This window comes from Tursiops truncatus, chromosome X (genome assembly GCF_011762595.2).
Source record: "Tursiops truncatus isolate mTurTru1 chromosome X, mTurTru1.mat.Y, whole genome shotgun sequence".
Lineage (NCBI taxonomy): Eukaryota > Metazoa > Chordata > Mammalia > Artiodactyla > Delphinidae > Tursiops > Tursiops truncatus.
The window spans coordinates 24,089,401-24,105,607 of NC_047055.1; positions in this window are offsets into that span (position 1 = coordinate 24,089,401).

The window sequence follows — 16,207 nt, forward strand, 5'->3', positions numbered from 1 at the left end:
TGAAGTACTTTTTATTTCTGGTGATTCCCCCGAAGGAAATAAATCTCATAGAGTCAGTAATATTGTGCATGTCTTATTCATTACTCACCTTTCATTTTCATCTTTATTTTCCAGTGCAATACTAGTGATATTTATTTTAGAAGTACTCATGTCATGTATTTTGGCTTTGTATCAATATATGAACAATGAGACGAACAGCTGTATAGCAAGCTTATTATGTATGTGCTCTCTATTCTGATTCAGATTAACCTGCCAAGTGTACAGAGAAAGGCAAATTAACCAGATTGGACTGAAATGATTAAAAAAAAAACCGAAGGTGAACATCAGCCATTTGCCAGACAATAAGTAGTAACAGCAGTGTCATTAAATTGTAGTTATATATTATTTTCTTACAACTTTTAGAAATGGAAAAGTTTTGTCATTTTGATTTGTTGGGAAGAGGTTAATTTATTTTGTTGTCTGCTTTTCTGTCCCTACCGAAGAACAAAGTCCTTTCATAAAAATCACATTACTGCTTATTAAACACATTAATCTAATCTCCTCCTCATTCTGTTTGTCTAAATTTCATAGGTCCCATCACCATGACCACAAAGCCTGGTCTGTTAGCAGTGGCTAATGAGTATTTTCTCAGGTGTCAGAGAGGTAGCCAACAGCCCTGTACCTGCAGCTTTTTCTATTCTATCCTCCTCTGCCTCCTTCAGCCTGTAGGAGACATTGGCCACAAGGATATAATCAGGAATGACATTTGTAATATCACTAAATATCCTATCACCAAATATCCTTGAGGGTCTTGATATTTTAGGTTTATTTTCATGTATGTATGTATGTATTGTTGACTTAGGCGAAGAGTGTAGAGGAGGTGAAGTGTGGAAGTGAGAAGGGAACATATTTGATCTATGTCGTGCATATTCATGTAAGTGAAGCAGCAATAGGATGGCAGTTGGGGGACCTTGGACTAGTCCCTACAGTTTTGGGGCTTCAACTGTCAAACAGGAAAAATAACGACCAAATTTATGTGAAATGGGGTGATAGAGGCTCTCCTGTATTTCAAAGACATTGTTCTTCGTCATCTCACTCCTGACATAAGGAAGTTATAGCCAGTTCACTGGGTTGAAACATTAAAATAAAAGAAAGGAATTTCCCCGTAGTGCTCCACCATTCTTCTACTCCTGCAAGACCCTAGGTATGGGTTTCTTCTGGGGTGATGAAACCTCTGGAATTAGATAGTGGTAGTAGTTGCACAACTCTGTGAAAATACTAAAAGCCACTGAATCGTACACTTTAATAAGAGTGTGAACATTATGGTATGTGAATCGTATTTCACTGAATTTGTTATTTAAAAAATACTACTGGATGAAGGGTAAGGATTGAAGATTGAAGAATCCCAGATGACTTGGACAAGGATTAATTAGTAAAAATGTTTGCTATTACAGGTTTTAAATTCTCTCCTGTTTGTTGTGACATGGAGGCTCAAGCTGGGTCTACTCAAGGCAAGTGTTTCCAAATATTCAATGACAAATTATTTTACCTCACCCCATCCCTGACACCCACCCTACAACATTCAACCCTGCCTGTCTGATAAACAACACACAGGCCTGGTTAATTAACCTGTCAAAGATTAGTTTATTGGTAGCTTGTTGGTTTGCTTTCCTGTGGAAGACTTCATGTATGTGTATGTTGATAGTAATGAGGAGGTGAGGGGGGAGCTAGGTAGAATAGGGAAACGTTGATTTAGCATGAAGGCAGAGATTTACATCAGGTTGGGTTGGTTTTGGCCTCATGACTTTCTGTTCTATCAATACATTATCTATGATTTTTTACATGACTCTAGCCATTAACATAGTATATAGTTCAGATACTGTCATAACTTTACACCTAGCAAATGGTCTTGGTCTTTTCCTTCCGACACTCTGGCTTGGCTTAAGAATCACACTATACCTATGTCATCAATTATAAATAACACCTTCAAATGAAGGAAATGTTGTTCATTCTTTTCTGTAGACCTGTTTTTATACTGTGTCATTCCTTAGTGAGGGGACATTGGTGTCCTTTTACTTTTGCCTTCATTGTGCTCATTGGGCTTTGCCCCTTTGCAGAGGGATACTGAAAGCAATATTTATTAATGATTTTAATGAAAATCAAACACTTTGTGGCAGAGGGAATCCTCACATCTGACCACAGGGCAATGACTCAAAATATGTAAGAAACTGGGGGAAATGGATCAGAGGGAAGATATATTAGAATCAGCTTCATCAAAATGCATATTATCCTCCCCTTCTTCCACCACGAGAACTGCTTACTGTGATGAGCCACTATACACACTGTGTTCACGTGCCACGTCCCTTGGATGTGTTAGGAACCTTCAGGAATGTTTGGGGCTGTTCAGTTTCGTTTTGCCTTCAGTCTATAATCAGCCATCTACCTTGATCATGTAACACTGTTTACTGAGACAGAGTTGGAAGACTCAGGAGTAAAGGCTGTGCATCTTTTCTTTTCTTTATAGGTTTATTTTCCTTATGATTTATTTTAGGAACTGGATGCGCGACCACAAAATTGGGCAGGGCGCCGATATAAAACTATGATCCGCTCTGCTAAAAACTAGTCCTTAACTCTAAGCCTCTTTTGACCCAATGTGCACCTCCAAGGGGGACTTCAGTAGAACATAGTGATAAAAAGTTTGTATTGTGAAGCCAGACAGCTTAGATTTAAATCCCAGCTGTGTGATCTTGGGAAAGTTGTCTAAAGTTTCTGTGCCTGAACTTCATCATTTGTAAAACAAGGAGAATATTACTATCTACCTCTAAGATTTTGTGATGATTGAATAAATTAATGTATATAAAGGTTTAGAATAGTACTTGTAACATATGAGTACAATAAGAATGTTCACTATTCTTACTGATCAGCACTTCACAATTTCCAAACACACTTTTAATATCTTTATCTCATTTCATCCTCCTCTCATTTCATTCCCATCTGTGGAATGATTCTATTGTTGTCAGCATTTTACATAGGAGGAAGAGTTAAACAGCAATTCAGAAACAAGTTAGCTAAATACAATGGATTGTTTTCCAAATAGCCACTTTTTTCCTCCCTTGGATCATGAATGAATATAAGATATGAACTTGAACAACTTTTCTCCACTCAGAGTTCTGTTAAGTTTTACTCTGCTCCTACTAGTAATTTTCAGTAAGGAGTATACAATTTGGAATCTTATGACTTAGAGTAAGATTTCACCGATTTAGATTCCAAAAATTTTCAGTCAGTGATACCAGGCCTGGCCTGCCTTCAACATTTCCATAGATTCTCACAGAGGAGGTTTGAGTTGAGAGTGTAAATGGTTTTTCTAAAAAAATGTTAATTTGAAAAAACAAGTTATTTTTAACGAATTAACATTTGTGTGCAAATGTGGCTATTTATTTCCCATTGATCTCATACATTCGTGAAAGCAGGCCTAGCAAGGAATCTATTTCAGTAATTTGAGTTTCTATATACTATGTTGAAAAGAGTAAATAGCTTAAAATTGGAGGGATTTATATACTTCACTACCTCAGACTCCATGCCACTGCATCCCTGTGTTTCAGTTAATGTCAATGACATTTTATTTTGTTTCTGTCTTCCTATATACATTCTGATTTTTAGATTATTGATGAGGCAATGGGCACAATATCATGGATCGGTTTAGGATGATTTAAGCTTCACTCCTGTAAATTTGGGAGAGAAGTGAAGATTGGGGAAATTGTTAATTTGGGTGTGCTGTTCAGCTGAGAAAGATTCTGAGATGTGATTTCAAAGACACTTTGAATTCTATCCATCCTAGGCTATAATGTCTTGGATTTTCTACTTATATTTCCAAAATCATGTCTATAAGGACTTATTTCTTTCATTTAATTAATCGATCAAGCCTTTGAAAATATTTATTTTTTCTCATTTTCGTAAACTCTATTTGGTTACCCTTAATTGAATTGAAGTTTCTGATATGCTTTAACCCATGAAAAATTAAAATAAATAACCTTCCATTTCAGTACCGAAACAGACAGAGGTCTGCAGTACAAGGAAGGGAGAGCAGCAGGTAACAGAAGAGAATGTGGATTTCTCATCTTTCACAGGGCAGTCAGAACACTAAGGCACTTTATTTCCATTCCCTGAAATTTGTCCTAAGTAAACCCTTTGTTGTCTATTGACGCTTAATCGGCTGTTAGGAAAAATGCAGATTTACTCAAGTTAGCTTCAGCCTGAGGCCCGTGAGCAGGACACTTTGATATCAGTCATAATACTTTATTCATTTTACTCCTTTTCTACTCCCATTCCACGTTACTACCAACCTTACTATTCATTATACTTGAGTTGTGTATTTTCTATCTTCACGATGGTTTTTAATAAGTACTAGATAGGAAGCTACTTGAAGACAAAGCCTGGTTTATTCCATATTTTTGCTTCAGTACTTAGCCACTGGATCTGGAGCCCAGTAGGCACTAAATAAATGAAAAATGTGCTTTGCTCTGAGGGGAAGAATTAAAACTGAGAGATAATATATTTTGTAGATCTTCTCTAATAGAAATGCTACAGTGGGTCAAACCTCTGGTCATCTAACACACAACTGCCTCTAACAGGTGATCCAGTGGGCTTTTCTTAGAAGGATTTGGCAGTCCTACTTGAGCATTAACCTCAGTGATTAGGGTGTTCCTCAATAATTACATTTGACTCTACATTAGGTTGGAGGAAAAAACTATATCAACAGCTAAATCTGAATAATCAATTTCCAAGAATGTGTTTCTCACATATGGCCTAAATGAAACACTTGGATTAGAAAATGTGAAAACGAAATTGCTTATCAAGAAGCTAAATAGAGGGAAATAGGTAGAGAAAAGACATTTATAACCTTTAATAAAGTATAAGTTGCAAAGAAATTATTTATGGCTATGCTCTTGTTGATAATGCTATTTCTATGTAAGCAATACTTATTGAGCACTTACTCTTCGCCAGGCTCTGTATTGGAGACTGGGGATATATAAAAGATGACCAGTACATGATCTCCACCCCCAAGGAATTTACAGTCTAGTGGGCAAGATTGATGCCCTGTTAATTAGGATTGTTTATTATTATTTATTATTGTTATTGCAGGTAACAGCTTGAGCTAGCTTAAAGAGAGAAAAACAAATTCATAAAAAGGGCATGTGAATGCTTCATGGGACCAGGACAAAAGAAGGAACTAGATTAGAAGAATTGCCTGGGCTTTGCCTCTTGCTTCTGAATCCATTTCCTTCAGTCCTGTCTCTGCAGATTTACTTTCTCTAAATCTCCATCCACAAGACAGGCATAAAACCTCATACAGTTCTCCAGTTTATATTTCTTCTGTTCAGGAAAGAAGTTGAGATTAACTGGATGTTTTTCAATGCCGTTTCTAAATTCCAATGAGACAGATTAATTTTCCCAGCTTGAGTCAGATGTCTACCACTGGTCACATCAGCTACAACCAGGGAGTAAGGTCAGCAATACAAATGTTGCTTTCTGGGAACCCATCCACTGGATTCTTGGAGCAGTTTGCAATGCAGGCGGTCAGAGTCAAGTGAGCATGTATACCCAGTGAGGTCTACCAGAGAAGATAAAGAGCTAACTTTAATATGATTTAGTTAGTACCCTGATAAAAAAATATGTGCAGCTTGCTATGAGAACACAAGGGATGTGAAATCATTTATTAAAGTAAAAATTGCTGTATTAATGCAATCTAAATAACAATGTTCTCCGGACGGTGAGTGATTAAGAACATGGACTGCGGTATAAGATAGATCTAGGTTTGTGCCATGGTTCTGCCACTTTACTGTGTGTCCTTGGACCGGTAGCTAAAGCTCTCCAAGCCTCAGTTTCCTTGTCTGTCAAATGGAGACATTACCTATTTTAGTTTTTGTATGTGAGGATTAAATGAGAAAATGGACATATAGCACTTTACAGTGTTTTATATTAAATTAAATGCTCAATAAATCTTAGTCGTGGTTATCTTTCACACAACAAGAATTTATTATGCATGTATTGTGAGGTAGGTGCTACAGGGTGAAGTCTCTTTTATCAAGGATTAGCCAGACATGCAATGTGGCTTCTGAAACATCTGGTGTCCCAGGAAACTCTAGCGTAGCAGAGTTCAGCCTACCTTCTCATTTCAAACTGGGTAAAATTCCTTGCACTTGTCTTACCTTAAATAATACATCATTTTAATAGCCAACAATCTTGTTCTAAGTAGAGAAGACTATGAGAGGGAATTCAATGAAGCACTTCAACCTGGTTGAGGGTTAACTTTGTACTATTGTATGTCCTATTGTCATTGTAGTAGCCCCTTAAGGTAGAGCTGGAATTTCAGTTACTCAGAAGCCCTGTTGATTTCCATGATTGTTGGGCAGCTGAGCTCCCTATGCACTGCTCAGGAACTTTACAGGTAACAGATTATCTGATACAATCCCATGATAGCCAAAAAATCCGTTAGTACTACTCCCTATTGCTTCTGTACTGCATACCACAGAAACCTGGTAATATACCATGTACTACCAATAAACACCATACCATCATAGCCATGCATTTGTCATTCTCAGACCCTGAATTGCTTCATCGGAACAGCAGGCAGGAGTGGTGAAAAAATAGCTAGCCTAACACCTGGGTTTCTTGAATGACATATAATAGTTATACCCAAATGAGGAGTTATGCCTTCTGATATTTGACCATGTGGGGCCATTCATGTGCATTTAATGGAAGGGATTTGTTTGTTCTACACTTCTTTCTTTTGCTTTTTTTGTTTTCCCTTGATAGTGTAAGTTATACAGGACACTTCCATAGCCATAACAGTTCCTCGGGAACCATCTGAATGTCGAAGGAAGTGTGTGAAACAATGCAATGACTTGGTAATAGCTTTGGCAGGAGCCCTGCCATATAACTGACATCCTAATGGCTCTGTTGGATCCATTAGGCATGTATAAGACAGTGCAGATGACTTTGTAATGGCTCCTTTGGAGACGTTACACAATCAGAGGAAGAGTGTAAGTCATTGGGATCACTTTATGTGTGGGTGAGACACTTCTGCGTTGACCATGATACTCTTACAGTTGAAAACAATTTTGATGATATTGAAATTTCAAGCCATTATAAAGTTAGATATAACAAGCTTATATTTTCCTTTTTAGTAGGGAATTTTAACTACTATTTTTTTAGTATGAAAGTAATATCAGCTGATGGTTTAAAAATTAAAACAGTAAAAACATGTTTAAAGTGAAAATCCTCTCCCTCTTTACGCTTCTATATAAAGTATAAAAGTCATAGGTTTACAAAGATTCCATCGTGCATATGCAAGAAAATAAAAATTATTAACCGGTATATAAATCTTTTAGGTAATTTTATAACTAGGACTTCCAGTTGTATCACCAGGGCAAGAAATTATCAAGACACTCTTGAGAGGTAGCCAGTGTTAACAGTGTATTATGTATCATTGCCCAAATGTTCTGTACATGTACAAATGGGATAACATAGTAAAAGAAGACCAATAACTTTTTTCTAGTTAATATTATACCTATATAATATTAAATATATATAATGTTAAATTATATCTATATAATATATGTAATATTATCATCTAGTTAATATTATATTTTCCCATGTTTGCAGTATAGATCTGCCTTATTCTTTTTTTTTTTTTTGGCCACACTGAGTGGTTTGTGGGATCTTAGTTCCCCGACCAGGAATCGAACCCAGGCCCTGACAGTGAAAGCGCCAAGTCCTAATGCTGGACCATCAGGGAATTCCCCTGCCTTATTCTTTTTAATAGCTGTATAGTATTCTGTTTCTGTATGTATCATTTTTTACTTAGTCCCCTGTTTATGGAAATCTATGTTTCCAGGACTTTGATATTAAAAACAATGCTGGGGCTTCCCTGGTGGCACAGTGGTTGAGAGTCCGCCTGCCGATGCAGGGGACACGGGTTCGTGTCCCGGTCTGGGAAGATCCCACGTGTCGCGGAGCGGCTGGGCCCGTGAGCCAAGGCCGCTGAGCCTGTGCGTCCGGAGCCTGTGCTCCGCAACGGGAGAGGCCACAACAGTGAGAGGCCCGCGTACCGCAAAAAAAAAAAACAAAAAACAATGCTGTACTTAACATCTTTGTACACATCTTTTTGCATACCTGTTGGATAATTTCTTAGAAGTAGAAATGATGGGCTAAGGATATGTACATTTGACATTTTTTATAGATATTACCAAATTTCCCCTTTAAACAACCAGTTTATCTTCCTACTAATGCTATATACTACTAATGCATCTGTTTTCCTGTATCCTTTTCAACACTGGCAAGGAATGAAAAAGATTTCTAATACCCAATCTGCTAGATGAAATATGGTATCTTTTTGTGCTATTATTTTGCAATTTACTTATGAGTGAGCTTGGGCATCTTTTTGTATGTTAATGGACCATATACATTTCTTTTTCCTAAATTGTCTGTTGACATCCTTTACCAATTTTTTCTATTTGAATTTTTCTATTTCATTTTTAATTAATTTTTAAGTTGAAGTACAGTTGATTTACAAGGTTGTACTAATTTCTGTTGTACAGCAAAGTGACTCAGTTATATGACATACATTCTTTTTTTATATTCTTTTCCATTATGGTTTATCCCAGGATATTGAATATAGTTCTCTGTGCTATAAAATAGGACCTTGTTGTTTATCCATTCTATATCTAATACAAATTTTCATATTTCTTATTAATTTTCAAGAACATTTTACATATAAGAGGTAAAAAAAAACCTTGAATGCATTATGCATTTTTCCTAGTTTTTCATTTGCCTTTTGAAATAGGGTCATATGATGCAGTTGTGTTTGTAGATATAGAGCTTTATATTTTTAAGTGGTCAAATTCAACCATCTATACTTTATAGCTTATGGAAGTATATGAAGATTAGATAGATAGAGAGATAATAGATAGTAGGTAAAGATACAGATATAATTGTTAACAATATTATAATGTCCCCAATTCTAAAAGTAAACTGCTTGAAAATTTATTTTCATTTTAGGTTAGAATATAAATATCTATATACAGATCATAAATCTAAATGGATGGTATGCATGAATGTAGTGTGCATCATGGTTATATTTACCTGAAAACAGACTTCAATGTGGAAGTAGTTTCAGTATAAATACAGCATAAATAATGTAATTTTTAAATTAGAATTTTTTAGGTTAGTCATCATGATTGATCTTGATATATTGTTTAACCACTTATTTATTAGTACATTAAATAGTGTACTAATGAGTAGTGTACTAAGAAGCCAAAATGAGTTAATGTGGGGAATTCCCTGGCAGTCTAGTGGTTAGGACTCAGCGCTTTCACTGCTGAGGGCAGGGTTTCAATCAGTGGTCGGAGAACTAAGATCCTGCAAGCCGTGAGGTGAGGCCAAAAAACTCAACCAACCAACCAACCAAACAAACAAACAAACAAAACCCAAAATGAGTTAATGTGCTTACAGTACAGCATGTTACTTTATAAGGATCCATGCAACTTGATATTTTAGTTGAATTAAAACATAGGCATGTTCATAGTATTTTAAAATATATTAGTTAAAATGAAAATATGTATCATAAAAATCTAGAACTAATGAATAAATCCAAGAGCCAATTCTGGGATGGGGGGCATAAAATAGATAAGACAATCAAGAAAATGGGAGACAATAAGAAATAAGCATGTCAAAATAACTATAAATAAAGAGGCAACTGCTTCATAAGAGACTACTTTGTGTACCTCTTTTAAGATATGCTTGAAAACATGGGTGGAATAGATGATTTTATAGAACAAATATGAATGACCGAAATGTTCTGAGAAGATAGATAAATATAAACTTTCTAATTTATATTATAGAAAAAAAATTTCCAAAGAACCACCCAAACCAAAAAAAGTAGCAAATGTAGACAGTTTCATAGACAAAATCTGCCAAAACTTTAAGGAACACATACATCATTTCAATGCTACTTAAATGTTTTCAGAGCATAACAAAAGTGGAAGCTTCCAAATCTTTTTTTAATTTTTTGAAAGGAAGAAAAGCAATGAGATCTAAAGCAGAAAAAGAAATCACAAAGTAAATCTACAAACCAATTGTAGTTGTGAATACTGATGCAAAATTTTTAAGTAAAATACTGGCAAACAAGGTCCAGCAATATAGTAAAAGAATAATACACTACAACTAAGTGCAGTTCATACTAGGGAATGCGAGGATAGTTCAATACTAGGAATTCTGTTACTCTAATTTATCATATGAATAGATAAGTATAGATAAACCATATGAAAAGTTGCATAGATGACAAAAAGGCATTTCATAAAACCCAATGTTGTATTAAACAAACACATAATATTTACTCTCTGCTTGATACTGTTAAGTATTTTAGATATTAATGAGTTTAATTCTCACAACCACTCTATGACTTAGGTACTAATAACATCCCCATTTACAAATGTGGAAACTGAGGCACAGTGAGGATAAGTAAAAAGTTATTCAGCTAGTACGTGGCAAAGCCAGGATTTAAATCCAGTCCGATTCCAAACCCTTGCATTTATCCACTGTACTATACTACTGCTCATTAATTTTTGATAGAGACTCTTAATTTTAAAAAGTATATAATATATATAATTTCTTATGTAAAATCACAAAATCCAGTTTTACTCTAAGTGAGGAAACACTACAAAGATTTCTGTTAGAATCAAGAACAGAAAAAGGATGTCCATTTTCACCAATTACTTTAAACTTATAATGAAGGTAGCAACTGTAACCATGAGAAGAGAGACTGAAGTAAGAGGAATAAAATTAGAAACAACGAGGTCAATTATTATTTGTAAGTTATACAGTTGTATATCTAAAAATTCTAAGAAAACTAAACAATAAATTAATACAAATGATAAAAATTCAGTAAATTAATTTGGTATAACATTAGGACACCAAATTAATAGTTTTCTTCCATATAAATCACAACCAATTAGAAAATGTGGTTGAATAAATTATTACTTTTACAAAAGCAACAATGACAACCAAAATGCCTAGGAATAAACTAGCAAAAAGACCAAGACACACACTCATACACACATACGTTTACACACACAAACACAGACACACACACAACAATGCTATTGAGGAATATAGAAGAAAACATAAGTAAATGGAAAGCCCTACCCTGTTCTTGGATGATAAGTATCACTATCATAAAATTCTCCCTAAATTAATCTATAATTCTAACATAGCTCCAATAACAATATCAATTGGTCATGTAAAAACTCTGATTTACTGGCGCTAATGTTCAAATGGGAAAAAAAAAAACCAACATGCAAGAATACCTTGAAAATATTTGGAAAAAAACATAATGTTGTGATAATAAGTTTGCCAGATGTTTAAATATATTTAAGTTCATTTTAATTAAACTAATATTCTAATACATGAATAAAGTGTTAGAATGGCAAAGGAAGCCTGCAAATGGACCCAATACAAATAGGAATATAGTATATGATAATGCTAGCATTTCAGATCAATAGGGAAAACATGGATTGTTTAAAAAAGGTGTTGAGACAATTGGGTAGCTGTCGAGAAAACAATAAAATTGATTCTCTACCTCACTTCCTACACCAAAATAAATTCTGGTGAATCAAATTTTAAATGTGAAAATAAATAGTAGAAGGAAATTTGGGAGAATTTTGTCCTAACCTTAGAGTAGAAAAGCTTTTATAGATATAGCAACAACAAAAAAAGAAGCCATAAACAAAAATGTTGTCATGCTATCTGTATTAGCATCCAAAGACAAAGGGTTAATTTCTCTTATGTAAAAAGTATTCATAGTCAATAAGAAAAAAGTCTCAACAATAAAATGAAAAATAAAGTGACTCTAGGCCATAGAAAAGGAAATAAGAATGGTTCATGAGCCTATGAAATATGTTAACCTCACTCCTAAGAGAAATGCATAATAGAACTATGTTATTTATCACTGATCACATTGGAAATAAAAAATTTGATAATATACTTTGTTGGTAAATGTGTATAAAATGTTGGTTATAGGAGTATAAATAGATACAATCTCTATGAAAGAAAATTTGGCAATATCTAGCAAAAAATATACCTCCTTTTACTTAGCAATTTCACTTCCCGGAATTTATCCTACAGCTAGTCAATGGATATGCAGTGAAACGTGTGAGGATGTTCATAGTAGCATCGTTTGAAATATCTAAAAATCAGGGATATCAATCAAAATGTAAATCAGTAGGAGGCTACTTGTATAGTTTATGGTAGAGTCATGCAATGGAATACTCTGTAGCCTTACAAAGAGTGAATATATATGGTGGAAGGAGAAGTGGAATGCCTTAGCGGAAATGGCACAGGGAGATTTCAACTCTGTTGACACTATATTTATTTGCATATTTATTTATCATATTTTATTTCTTAAACTAGGTGGTAGGGGTACATTAGTGTTTACATTATTGCTCTTTATACACTTTTATGGATGTCTGAAATATTTTTTCATAAACTTAACACAAACAAAATGAGACAACTATGTATCGAAGTAAAGCAATCTTCAACATACATCATTAAACAAAAACCACAGGGTTTGAATCATCGTATATAGAAATGGCCTTTTTGTCTGTGACCCAGAGTAAGAAATAAAATTTACATTGTGACCCAATTCTTAATGAATCTATAAACAAAAATAAAAACTAGAAAAAATTTTCATAAGACAATACCTACCCTTACTATGAACAGCGCACTCTGACATTTTCTGTTCTGTTTTATTTCTTGTCATTCTAATGTTAACTGTGATCCAGTAAATTTATTTCTTAACCAATTCATAGGTCACAACCTGCAACTTAAAAACTGTGGTGTCCAGTACACTACACTTGATGTGTGATTTTTAATGGAACAACATGTATATATGCTTGTAGATGTATAGAATTTCTCTGGAAATATTCACAGTAAATGGATTATTCTGATTGCATTTGTGGAAGGGAACTAGGTGACTGTGGGATAGGGTTGGAGGGAGATTTATTTTCATCTGTGCTCTTTTGCACTTTTAGAACTTGGTACCATGTGTTATTAAAATTTTTAATTTAACATAACTAAAAAGTAAATAAAATGACAATGGTATCAAGGAGGAATGAATCCAACTCACTTGCTTTCTAGACCACTTTTTAAAAATAACCAAATGTAAACTAGATAGCTAGTGGGAAGCAGCCACGTAGCACAGGGAGATCAGCTCGGTGCTTTGTATCCACCTAGAGGGGTGGGATAAGGAGAGTGGGAGGGAGATGCAAGAGGGAAGAGATATGAGGATATATGTATATGTATAGCTGATTCACATTGTTATACAGCAGAAACTAACACACCATTGTAAAGCAATTATACTCCAATAAAGATGTTTAAAGAAAAAAAAGAAAAATAACCAGTAATTAATTGCTGCTTACAGGGTTCTTTCCAATGTTTGAAAATAAATGAAAAAAATAAAAGCTTCCCTAAAACAAATGAGCGCAAGATTATTAAATATTCCCTTTATGGCAGTCTCCAGGTGTAGCTCTTGATTTATTTCTTTAACACAGCTTTTTTGGTGTGTGTTCCTTGTAAAAATAAGATGAGAAACAAATCTATTAGACCAAGGGTAATATTTTGCTCTTTACATTACCATTAAGTCACTTGCTCATTTTAATTGTCATTATGAAATTAGAGCCCTGTCTATGGAAGAGCCATATTCTTCTATTTACTTGGAAAAAAGCTATGTTTGGAGATCGTTTCTGCCTTACAGAGAAAGCAAGGAAGGCATGGAAGTATTGTTATCCAGCCGACCAGCAGTTTTATGTTTAAAAGTTGTCTGCCAAAATGAGCAGTTTTAAAACAAAGACAGCTGAGAATTTCAAACCTTTCATGTAATATATACCATACTCTTTTCCTTTGAAACCAAAAACATGTATTTGTCATTTAACAATTTCAGCAATGTACACATAATTGTGTTTGCATGAACAAATGACTATTATACTAGGCGGTTGACTTTAAATAGCATTTCTTTATTCTCCAAGGTCTATATTTTTAATTTTTTGTTTTCAGTTTTATTCTCCTATCATCTAGAAATTTGTGTTTAAATAATTTTCATTTATTTTGTTGTTTGTAAGTGCAAAACTAGTTTTTTTGAGATAACTTATCTTTTATTTTCATTGTCCCTTGGCAAGTTTATATTCGCTGAACTAATCCTGCAGCTAGAGAGATTGTGTGGCCTGTAGAAATCTTCTGTGCAAAAGTTTAATAACTTTTACTATGAGAAAATTGGCAGCCTTGTGAAATAATCCAAGAATTTCCCTTCTGCCACATTTTTTATAAACCTTGGGTTACCTCTGCTAAAGAGGGGCCAAGACAAGAGATGGTTAAAACTAAGGGAGTATCTCATTTCCTGATGAATTCATGAGTTTTCTGTGCTTACTTCACCTGGCTTCCAGATTACCATGCTCCTAGTTTTCCGCTTATCTCAGTAGTCACTTCTCTGTCTTGTTAGCTGATTCTTCCTCTTCTCTCTGACCTTTTAATATTGTAATGTCCCAGTGCTGTCTTTGTCCTAGAGTCTTCTCCATTTACACTCACTCACTGAGTGATCTCATTTGGTCTTGATACTTAAAACACTGTCTAATACACAAATGAGTCCCAAATTCATATCTCAGCCAAGACCTCTCTTCCAACATCCATTTTCAACTTACTTGATGATTGCACCTGGATGGCTAATGGGTATCTTAAATTTCACTTGTCCAAAACTGAGCTCCTAACCCTCCCTCTACTTCAAACTTGCTCCACTTGCAGACTCGCCCATTTCAGTTGATGGAAATGCCAGCCTACCACTTGCTCAGGCCAAAAAACCTTGGCATCGTCCTGAAAGCTCTCTCACTCTCACACCTTACATCCACTCTATCAGCAAACACTGTTCCTTTATTACCAACCCTACTGCTATCACCCTTGTCCAAACCACCATCATCTCTCGCCTGGTTAATACCCCCTAATAGGTCTCCCTCCTTCCTAGAATGATCCTTTTAAAATGTCAGTCTGCTCTGCTTAAACATATTGCAGTGGCTTCTCATTTCACTCAGAGTAAAATATTTACAGTGGTCTAAAATTCCCTCCCTGATATCTCTCTGACCTCACTTCCTTCTACACTTCCCCTTATTATTCCTGCTCCCACTTCAGTGGCATCTCTGTCCCTCTCCAGAAAAACTGGAGCACACTTCTGTCTTAGGGACTTTGTCTTAGCTAAGTCCTCTGCTTGGAACTCTCTTCCTCCAGATCTTGCATCTTTAACTCTCACACATCCTCAAGTATCATCTTCTATATAATTTACTTGTGTACTGTGATGATTGTTTATTGTCTGTTCCCCCCATCAGAATTACAAGTTCCATAAGGGCTGGGATCCTTTCCGTTTTGTTCACTGAAGTATTTAAAGCTTCTATCAGAATAGTTTTGGACACTTAGTAAGTATTCAACAAATATTTTGAACAAATAAATAAATATAGAGATGTAATTCTTGCTATATATGTTTTGACTGTGTCTTTGCACAGAACTGAGTAACTGTTTTTGATTGATTTGAACTGTTATTTCTTGCACAATTGATTTTTTTAGCGCCTTGTCTATATGCGTAAACCAATTTGGTTTCTGAATGATTTGATCGGTCAGCTCAATAAAGTCAGTAGTTCTTAAACCCCTTTGTTAATAGTTGAATCAGTCAGACCTGTTTACTTGTTTCCTGGATTTGTTTAGTTTCAGTTTGTGATGACGGTACTGGCTTTTATAGGTAAAATATTCAAGCTAATTTATGCATGGAAAAACCACTGCAATTGGTATGCCAAATCAATGCATGTAGACATAACCATATTCAATCACAATTAAACTACAAGTCAAATGAGTATTGTAGGAGAACTTTATAGTCAGCATAGTTGGTTTTAAGACTAAGAAATAGCAAATACCAATCGGTTGCGTATCCATAATTAAATAAATAAATAAGCGCATACATATATCTTTTTGAGTGATTTATGAAAATAAGCAAGTCAATCAAAATTGTCAAGCAGTTTGATTCATTTAAGACATTGCCTAAGTTGATATGTTGTCTGACTGAATTGCCTGGTCATTCCGGTGGAAGTTATTGAACCTTTTGTTTATGAAGACACAACCATATTTTGTCAAATGACGC